Raw genomic sequence first — 11,870 nt, 5'->3', positions numbered from 1 at the left:
ATTGTTATAGTAAATCTAAGTGTATTAATGAGAGACGGCCTTCGAGGGAGGAGACTAAAAGAAACGTTTGAAAGGCCAACATTTGTGCCTGTGACAGAAAAAGAAACAGTTGAGTAAGCGACTGGCGACTGGTGAGAGTGTTTGTGTGTGTGTGTGTGTGTGTGTGTGTGTGTGTGTGTGTGTGTGTGTGTGTGTGTGTGTGTGTGTGTGCGCGTGCGTACGTGATATGGGGGCCATATTTCGACCAGGACATGGGCCCACAGCTGCACTGTAAATCACTCACCTCCGCTCATCAGGAGGGACCAAAATGGCTGCCATCCTTACCATGAACTAAGGAGGAGGGGGGGGCCTCTGCACCTGCCACTATATAACAAACACCTTTCTTCTCAAGTCCTCTCAACAAGTCACACTTATGGCTAAGAAAGACAAGACACCTAAACAGTACTAGTGTTACTCACTCACAATGGTTTCTAAAACCCCCACAACAGTTTCTAAAACCCCCACAATGATGTGGATTTATCATTGTGCATTATCACAATACTATGACACTAATGTTTTCAGAATTCCATACACTTGACAATCATGGACTATCACATGAGACACTGTTAATTAAATGTATCCTGATTGGTGCATTCAACTATGTAGCACAAAACACTTCCTGTCCATTTCCTGAATCAAGCTTAGCTTTTAGGAGAGCTGAAATGAGTTGTAAATGATACATAACACCATACCCTTGAAAACGTGTCACAGGGCAGTTTAATCCCCTACAGGCCTCAAATTCAAATCTGGACGTCAAAGCCAGTTCCACTGCTTTTGTTCATTCTTCCCCTCTAATCAGGGACTGATTTAGATGTGGCACACCAGGTGGGCGCCATTAACTATCAAGTAGAACAGAAGACCAGCAGTCCCCGGGACCTCGTGGGGTGATATTTGAATTCCCCTGCCCTACAGGTATAGAGGGCTCTGTAATTGACTTCTACTAATCTGATAATACATACACACCTACTCATTCAAGGGTTTTTCTTTATTTTTACAATGTTCTACATTGTAGAATAATGGTGAAGACATATATAGAATATATTTTGATTTGTTTAACACTTTTGTTGGTTACTACATGATTCCATATGTGTTATTTCATAGTTTTGATGTCTTTACTATTATTCTACAATGTGGAAAATAGTAAAAATAAAGAAAAACCCTTGAATGAGTAGGTGTGTCCAAACTTTAGACTGGTACTGTATACGTCAACTGAAGTTGACATATACACATTTAGGTATTGCAATGCATTATGGTATTTAGGCATGTGGGTTGCTCATTTGCGGTGGAATCTTCAAAATAATTGGAGTCCTTGTTAGTACAAAGGCTCATTAGATAACGACGTTTACATTTTTAGGAAGTCTTTTATCATTTCAATTCCACTCTAGCTTCCTCATACTATTGTACTCAGTTTTGTTCCTTTCCTCTAGCCGAATGTTTTGTAATGAGTTTCAATAGAGCAGAACTAGAGTTCACCCACATCAACGTTACGCCTACCAAACATCAATACTGGTACTTTATCTACATGGGGTTAAGGACACTGAAAACACGGTCTGGTAAAATAAGAGGAAAGAGACAAACAGGTCTGTCTGGAGAATGTGTTCTACTGCTGACAGACCATACGTTTGTGGGGAATCTGTTATAATGCTGACAGACCATACATTTGTGGGGAATCTGTTCTAATGCTGACAGACCATACATTTGTGGGGAATCTGTTCTAATGCTGACAGACCATACGTTTGTGGGGAATCTGTTATAATGCTGACAGACCATACATTTGTGGGGAATCTGTTCTAATGCTGACAGACCATACATTTGTGGGGAATCTGTTCTAATGCTGACAGACCATACGTTTGTGGGGAATCTGTTCTAATGCTGACAGACCATACGTTTGTGGGGAATCTGTTATAATGCTGACAGACCATACGTTTGTGGGGAATCTGTTCTAATGCTGACAGACCATACGTTTGTGGGGAATCTGTTCTAATGCTGACAGACCATACATTTGTGGGGAATATGTTCTAATGCTGACAGACCATACGTTTGTGGGGAATCTGTTCTAATGCTGACAGACCATACATTTGTGGGGAATATGTTCTACTGCTGACAGACCATACATTTGTGGGGAATCTGTTCTAATGCTGACAGACCATACATTTGTGGGGAATATGTTCTAATGCTGACAGATCATACGTTTGTGGGGAATCTGTTATAATGCTGACAGACCATACATTTGTGGGGAATCTGTTCTAATGCTGACAGACCATACGTTTGTGGGGAATCTGTTCTAATGCTGACAGACCATACGTTTGTGGGGAATCTGTTATAATGCTGACAGACCATACGTTTGTGGGGAATCTGTTCTAATGCTGACAGACCATACATTTGTGGGGAATCTGTTCTAATGCTGACAGACCATAGGGGCACATAGGGTGATTGTTTGTGGGGAATGTGTTAATGCTGACAGACCACGTAGGGTGATTGTTTGTGGGGAATGTGTTAATGCTGACAGACCACGTAGGGTGATTGTTTGTGGGGAATGTGTTAATGCTGACAGACCACGTAGGGTGATTGTTTGTGGGGAATGTGTTAATGCTGACTGACCATAGGGGCACGTAAGGTGATTGTGGTGGATGTGGTGCATACGAGATAGAGTCTAGCAATTAGAGATCCTTGTAGTCAGCTTGTGAGTGGTGATAAGATACAAACATTTCTACAAAAGTCTTAGTAGAAATATACTTTTTTTATTTATTTAACCTTTATTTAATAGGCAAGTCAGTTAAGAACAAATCCTTATTTGCAATGACGGCCTAGGAACAGTGGGTTAACTGCCTTGTTCAGGGGCATAACGACAGATTTTTACCTTTTATCAACTCAGGGATTCGATCCAGCAACCTTTCAATTACTGGCCCAACGCTCTAACCACTAGGCTACCTGTCTCTAACCACTAGACTACCTGTCTCTAACCACTAGGCTACCTGTCTCTAACCACTAGGCTACCTGTCTCTAACCACTAGGCTACCTGTCTCTAACCACTAGACTACCTGTCTCTAACCACTAGGCTACCTGTCTCTAACCACTAGGCTACCTGTCTCTAACCACTAGGCTACCTGTCTCTAACCACTAGGCTACCTGTCTCTAACCACTAGGCTACCTGTCTCTAACCACTAGGCTACCTGTCTCTAACCACTAGGCTACCTGTCTCTAACCACTAGGCTACCTGTCTCTAACCACTAGGCTACCTGTCGCCACAGACATCTTTATTTAAATGGCTTTAATCCTTTGTGTAAATACTTGGTTTTAAAATGTTTTTTAGGTTGAGTATCCAGAATGAAGGTGGTGATTATAAGGTCTGCATTTGTTCACTGATCTGTCGATGGATTATCACAACCTACAATTAGGCTTTTTACCATTGATTACCTCACAGAAAATGTTAAATGACACAATTAAGCATTGTATTAAGCCAAGTAATAAAGGCCTCATCGTAGGGTTAAACCCTTCCTTATGGGTTTAAATCTACAAATGAACATCCATCACACTTTTGAGTGACTTTCTGTTAAATTGTTAAATCCAAGAAGTCACTTCCGTTCATTGTAATTGTTGTATTTCTTTGTGTGTTTACCTGCAGTGGAGCGGTCGGTCTGTGTGGGCCGCTCCTCCCACTGCCAAGTAATCACTCATTAGATAGAGCAAGGCGCTGTTTTGGCAACCGCCGCCTACCAGCAGCCAAACAAACTCTCATTTAATAATAGAAAACAAGACGAGAACAAGACGAGAGAGGGGGGAGGAGGGAGCAGGGGGCAGATGATAATCTGTGTGGGTACAACAGCAAACCCTCCTCTAGAGGGGACTCGCCACGGTTCAGTGAGATCAGTCAACAACCGGGGCGCATTCCAGCGTGCTTCCTAGCGTTTGTGTTTATCAGTGGTTTTGGGTGTGTGTGTTTGTGTGAGCGGCAGTGATGCATGGCCAGATAGCACATACCATGTTTCTATGGAATATCGCTTTAAATTGAGTGGCCATTTATGTGTGTGTGTGTGTGTGTGTGTGTGTGTGTGTGTGTGTGTGTGTGTGTGTGTGTGTGTGTGTGTGTGTGTGTGTGTGTGTGTGTGTGTGTGTGTGGTGTGTGTGTGTGTGTGTGTGTGTGGTACTCACAGCAGACAGAGCAGTGTGTTTTTCTTCAGGGGCGTTGGTGACCTCAGCTGACGCGGGCCAGGAAGTGGTGTGCGACCATTGCTCGTCATCTGCATGGGAGTGGCCAAGAAGGGTGTGAGTGTGTGTGAACGCGCACACATGTACTGGGAATCACGCTCACACAAAACAGTTATGGTGTCTTTCCCTTCAGCCATGTTGTGAAAATCACAACAACTCACTCACCTCTCTGACACCTCAATCACTCCATTTTTCAACAACCATTTTCCTCAGCCATTGAAACCAATGCTTTACGACAGAGCTCAGTATCCGACTACATTGAAAAAAAGAGACATTCTTCCCCTGTAGGCCCAGGGCCACTCAGAGGTCAGGGTCACTCAGAGGTCACGCAGCAGGCTAATGAGAGAGTTATGTGGAGAGAGAACATACTCAGAAAGAGCCAGCAGGAGGGCAAGTCTGGACAGGTCCTCTGGGAGGGAAACTAGTGTAGGTGGAGAGAGCAGGGAGGACAGGTAAGGGGAAGGTTAGACTGCAGGGAGGACAGGTAAGGGGAAGGTTAGACTGCAGGGAGGACAGGTAAGGGGAAGGTTAGACTGCAGGGAGGACAGGTACGGTGAAGGTTAGACTGCAGGGAGGACAGGTAAGGGGAAGGTTCGACTGCAAGGAGGAAAGGTACGGGGAAGGTTAGACTGCAGGGAGGACAGGTAAGGGGAAGGTTAGACTGCAGGGAGGACAGGTGAGAGAGAAGGAGGTCTATTTATGGTGAATGGCTTTCCTCTGATGTACAACATTAAGCTAATTTTGTTAACCAATCATTAATCTACTTATACTCTGAGATTGTACCCCAAACAATAACTGTTAGGTCTTACCATGATACCTTACCAAGTACCATAGCCAAGACCTTCCAGACCACACAGTGTACTGTGGGTATTATGCATATACATGATTGAACATATCGCATGTACACATTAAACCCACTCACCTTGAATGAATCCATGTACAACTCAAATGTATGCCAGAAGGCTCTGTCAGTGCTGTGAGCCAGCGTTTGATTGATTTACAAGTGATGTTTTGCCAATTCCTTAATGTGTTGTGAATTACAAAAGGGGAAACAAGATGGCCCTCTCTGGAGAGCTGTTCCTGTGGCCGACCAACGATAACGTTTAACAGGTGTTTCAGTTTGTTATCTTCAGTCAGTATAGTTGACTGTGTGACTAATAATAATATCTATTCACTTCAGCTTTACCTCCCTCTGCTAGTCAGCTGAGTGGAGAGGAGGAACAGCTGGATGTGGTTTTATTCTCACTCACTCACCCTCACACACTCACTCACTCACTCACACACTCACACACTCACTCACTCACTCCACACTCACTCACTCACTCACACACTCACACACTCACTCACTCACTCACTCACACACTCACACACTCACTCACTCACTCCACACTCACTCACACACTCACTCACTCACTCACACACTCACTCACTCACTCCACACTCACTCACACACTCACACACTCACTCCACACTCACTCACACACTCACACACTCACTCACTCACTCACTCACTCACTCACTCACATTCGTGGTGAGACACACACACAGACAGATACAAGTCAGGTTTGGTTTGGGTCTGTTTGTGCACAGCTGAGATGACGTTACAAGGCCAACAGTAAGAAAGTCCTGGCAGGTCGTACCTTCAGGGAGGAGAGGAGGACTGGAAGAAGGGAGGAGGAGGAGAGAGGAAAGGGTGTGGGGCCCTCCAGACTTGTGTAACCTGTGGTTTGCACCATGTCGACATGACAGAACAGAACCACCTCATGGTTGGAGGTACAGTATCTCACGTTTCATCAGAGTAACCCTAGCTGCTCTTCACCACACACACACACAGACACAGACACAGACACACACACACAGACACACACAGACACAGACACACACACACACACGCACGCACACACGCACGCACGTGCACACACACACACACACACACCTCTTTGCACCTCCACTCCGTACACACACAGCTCCTTCATCCCCAAAAACCACACCAGCACCCTCCACACCCCTCCTTTTCACACTCTGTCTCCCCTCCCAGATTTCAGGAATTACACACTGTCGTCTATAATTTGTAGAATGTATGCCTGGCTGCCTCTGGCTGGAGCAGAGAGCTAGTGATAATAAGGTCAATATAAATTCATTATAGTATCAGTTGACGCAGCAGACAGCAGAAGAGTGTATGTCTGTGGCAGTGGTCATCTCCACAGGGCTGGAGAGTGGAGGAAGGATAGGTGGGTTGAAGTGTATGTCTGTGGCAGTGGTCATCTCCACGGGACTGGAGAGTGGAGGAAGGATAGGTGGGTTGAAGTGTATGTCTGTGGCAGTGGTCATCTCCACGGGACTGGAGAGTGGAGGAAGGATAGGTGGGTTGAAGTGTATGTCTGTGGCAGTGGTCATCTCCACGGGGCTGGAGAGTGGAGGAAGGATAGGTGGGTTGAAGTGTATGGCAGCTGGCCCCGCCTCCTGCACAAGGCCAACCAGAAAACTCCTCTCTTATGCATTGTCCGGGTTCCTCCGTGATTTAACTAATCCTCATCACTCTCTTATCCAGAGGTTGTCAGGGGACCAGCAGAACCAGCTTTCATTGGTTGCCAGCGCTACATAATTAATGCTGTCTGTGTCATCAAACTGTTTTTCCTGTTATCTCTCCTCCTGTTATCTCTCCTAAATGTTGCCAGAGAGAACAAGATGGTTGTTGGGTTTCGGGGCTCGACCACAGTGTTGTCCTTCTGGAATGGGTGTAATAAATGTCTGTCTGGGTCTTTATTCCTGTGACTGAGCGTGGTGGTTTCAGATGGTAATTTAACCTTTATTTAAGCAGGCAAGTCAGTTTTAAATTAAGAACAAATTCTTATTTACAATGACGGCCTACCCCGGGCGACACTGGGCCAATTGTGCGTCGCATTATGGGACTCCCAATCACAGCTGGATGTGATACAGCCTGGATTTGAACCAGGGACTGCAGTGACACCTCTTGCACTGAGATGCAGTGTTTTAGACTAGTGCACTACACTGGTGGTCAGGGTGTATACACATACTGAGTATTCATAGATAGATATGGGACACACACACACACACACACACACACACACACACACACACACACACACACACACACACACACACACACACACACACAGTCACACGGTGTTACCAGATATGTGAATGTGTTCATGTCCTTCCTGATATATGTTACTGTTGCATACAGTAACATACACCTCCTTTCTCTTCCTGGTCTCTCTGCAGTGTCCCTCTATCTCCTTCCCTCCCCTCTGCATTAACACTTCTTCAAATGAAGGCTGCTCTTTGGCCCTCACATTTATCCGGCAGCTTCCCCACCACACCACACCCCACCACACCACACCACACCACACCACACCGGCCGCCAGGAGACGGATAACATTACAGTGACAAATCCATCTCTTCCACTTGCCTTTGTGTCTCCGTCCAAACAGTCCCTGTCAGTGGTTTTATGAGAGGGATTACCCATAATCCTCAGAGTCATCTGGACGCCTGCAGTCCCTGTCCCACAGTCCTCTGGGCTCCCATGGTGCCGAGTGGCTGGAAACTTCCTCAGCAGCCAGCCAATCAGCTGTCCTAATGAAGATTAGCATGGCAACGACATTGTAATCAGACTGGCTGGATCTCTTCGCATCTTAGTCAGGGGCCATTGCTGGAAATAAGAGCCTGTTATTGGGCACTCTACAGAGTAATATAAATACACGGTCCAGTACAGTATTGAATATAAATGTATTTTTATTGACAGTACCGTAATAGATTGGGGTTATAATGTGTTATTTCTATTGACAGTACTGTAATGGATTGGGGTTATAATGTGGTATTTCTATTGACAGTACCGTAATAGATTGGGGTTATAATGTGTTATTTCTATTGACAGTACCGTAATAGATTGGGGTTATAATGTGGTATTTCTATTGACAGTACCGTAATAGATTGGGGTTATAATGTGGTATTTCTATTGACAGTACCGTAATAGATTGGGGTTATAATGTGGTATTTCTATTGACAGTACCGTAATAGATTGGGGTTATAATGTGTTATTTCTATTGACAGTACTGTAATGGATTGGGGTTATAATGTGTTATTTCTATTGACAGTACTGTAATGGATTGGGGTTATAATGTGTTATTTCTATTGACAGTACTGTAATAGATTGGGGTTATAATGTGGCATTTCTATTGACAGTACTGTAATAGATTGGGGTTATAATGTGGTATTTTTATTGACAGTACCGTAATAGATTGGGGTTATAATGTGGTATTTCTATTGACAGTACCGTAATAGATTGGGGTTATAATGTGTTATTTCTATTGACAGTACTGTAATGGATTGGGGTTATAATGTGTTATTTCTATTGACAGTACTGTAATAGATTGGGGTTATAATGTGGCATTTCTATTGACAGTACCGTAATAGATTGGGGTTATAATGTGGTATTTCTATTGACAGTACTGTAATAGATTGGGGTTATAATGTGGTATTTTTATTGACAGTACTGTAATAGATTGAGGTTATAATGTGGTATTTTTATTGACAGTACTGTAATAGATTGGGGTTATAATGTGTTATTTCTATTGACAGTACTGCAATGGATTGGGGTTATAATGTGTTATTTCTATTGACAGTACTGCAATGGATTGGGGTTATAATGTGTTATTTCTATTGACAGTACTGTAATAGATTGGGGTTATAATGGGGTATTTCTATTGACAGTACCGTAATAGATTGGGGTTATAATGTGTTATTTTTTATTGACCTTACTGTAGTGGATTGGGTTTATAATGTGTTACTCGGTAGGGTCATAATTGTTTTGGACAGTTCCGAGCTGTATTGCTGACAGCTGCTCTTGGGCTCAGGTTTGGGGCTGGATGCAAGCAGGCTGTTAGGAGGGCTGTCAGCTGAGGGACAATAGAACGGTAGACTGGAGCCCTTCTCCCTGAAGGAGAACAAATCTTCCCTGTCAGAAAGAGACAGCGCAGAAAACTGCATCCCGGGCCCTGACAATACACTCTTAACAGCTATGTCTTCTGGCCCTGGCCTGTGAAAAATTCCCCATTCGGTCATGCATGAATGAGTCTGAATTGGCCCTGAAATGTGGATTTATGAAATGTGAGGGAAAATGCTGAATGATACTGAGGACTTTGAATGGAGCTGTGTAGCTGTTTTGGATGTTAATGGTTTGGTAATGATTCTGAGTGGAACAGGTGGCTGTCAAGGAATCTGCAAGGGAACAGAATGTCAGGAGGGAACCAATCTGATGACGTCACTCTCGGAGGGGGAAGACTAATGCCCATGCTCTCAATTGAGACGGCCGTGTGCCGAGCCACAAGCTGGGCCAAATGAAATTAAGGGAACACGGAAACGTTTACCGAGAGGTTGGTTTAGGCAGCGATGTCTGTGTGGGACTCAACAAAAATCAATTTGCCAACTTCCAAATCTAGTCCATGATTAATGAGAGGTTAATTTCATGGTCGGAGCGTCAATTTCCTCTCCCAAAATGAGATCTATTCCCCGATGCTAGCAGACTGGTGGAATATATAAATGTTCTGAAACTTTTGGGAACTTACATGATATGTCTTTCCACCACACATTGCCCTTGCTCTTTCTCTCTCAACCCGTGGGAGGGCGAGGGAAGAGGGGGAAAAGGTTCTTAGATCAGGTTGTATCCTGTTTAATATTAAATCCTGCACCTTCAGAAAGTATTCACAACCCCTTGTGTTACAACCCCTTGTGTTACAACCCCTTGTGTTACAACCCCTTGTGTTACAACCCCTTGTGTCACAACCCCTTGTGTTACAACCCCTTGTGTTACAACCCCTTGTGTTACAACCCCTTGTGTTACAACCCCTTATGGTACAACCCCTTGTGTTATAACCCCTTGTGTTACAACCCCTTGTGTTACAACCCCTTGTGTTATAACCCCTTGTGTTATAACCCCTTGTGTTACAACCCCTTGTGTCACAACCCCTTGTGTTACAACCCCTTGTGTTACAACCCCTTGTGTCACAACCCCTTGTGTTACAACCCCTTGTGTTACAACCCCTTGTGTTACAACCCCTTGTGTTACTACCCCTTGTGTTACAACCCCTTGTGTCACAACCCCTAGTGTCACAACCCCTTATGGTACAACCCCTTGTGTTATAACCCCTTGTGTTACAACCCCTTGTGTTATAACCCCTTGTGTTATAACCCCTTGTGTTACAACCCCTTGTGTTATAACCCCTTGTGTTACAACCCCCTGTGTTACAACCCCTTGTGTTACAACCCCTTGTGTTACAACCCCTTGTGTTATAACCCCTTGTGTTATAACCCCTTGTGTTACAACCCCTTGTGTTATAACCCCTTGTGTTATAACCCCCTGTGTTACAACCCCCTGTGTTATAACCCCTTGTGTTACAACCCCTTGTGTTACAACCCCTTGTGTTACAACCCCTTGTGTTACAACCCCTTGCGTCACAACCCCTTGTGTCACTACCCCTTGTGTCACAACCCCTTGTGTCACAACCCCTTGTGTTACAACCCCTTGTGTCACACCCCCTTGTGTCACAACCCCTTGTGTCACAACCCCCTGTGTTACAACCCCTTGTGTTACAACCCCTTGTGTTACAACCCCTTGTGTTATAACCCCTTGTGTTATAACCCCTTGTGTTACAACCCCTTGTGTTACAACCCCTTGTGTTATAACCCCTTGTGTTATAACCCCTTGTGTTATAACCCCTTGTGTTACAACCCCTTGTGTTACAACCCCTTGTGTTACAACCCCTTGTGTTATAACCCCTTGTGTTACAACCCCTTGTGTTATAACCCCTTGTGTTACAACCCCTTGTGTTACAACCCCTTGTGTTATAACCCCTTGTGTTACAACCCCTTGTGTTACAACCCCTTGTGTTACAACCCCTTGTGTTACAACCCCTTGTGTTACAACCCCTTGTGTTATAACCCCTTGTGTTACAATCCCTTGTGTTATAACCCCTTGTGTTACTACCACTTGTGTTACTACCCCTTGTGTTACAACCCCTTGTGTTACAACCCCTTGTGTTACAACCCCTTGTGTCACAACCCCTTGTGTCACTACCCCTTGTGTCACAACCCCTTGTGTCACAACCCCTTGTGTTACAACCCCTTGTGTCACACCCCCTTGTGTCACAACCCCTTGTGTCACAACCCCCTGTGTTACAACCCCTTGTGTTACAACCCCTTGTGTTACAACCCCTTGTGTTATAACCCCTTGTGTTATAACCCCTTGTGTTACAACCCCTTGTGTTACAACCCCTTGTGTTATAACCCCTTGTGTTATAACCCCTTGTGTTATAACCCCTTGTGTTACAACCCCTTGTGTTACAACCCCTTGTGTTACAACCCCTTGTGTTACAACCCCTTGTGTTATAACCCCTTGTGTTACAACCCCTTGTGTTATAACCCCTTGTGTTACAACCCCTTGTGTTACAACCCCTTGTGTTATAACCCCTTGTGTTACAACCCCTTGTGTTACAACCCCTTGTGTTACAACCCCTTGTGTTACAACCCCTTGTGTTACAACCCCTTGTGTTATAACTCCTTGTGTTACAATCCCTTGTGTTATAACCCCTTGTGTTACTACC

The sequence above is a fragment of the Oncorhynchus clarkii genome, chromosome 26 (assembly GCF_045791955.1).
Source record: "Oncorhynchus clarkii lewisi isolate Uvic-CL-2024 chromosome 26, UVic_Ocla_1.0, whole genome shotgun sequence".
NCBI classification, from domain to species: domain Eukaryota; kingdom Metazoa; phylum Chordata; class Actinopteri; order Salmoniformes; family Salmonidae; genus Oncorhynchus; species Oncorhynchus clarkii.
This window is presented reverse-complemented; position numbering follows the sequence as displayed.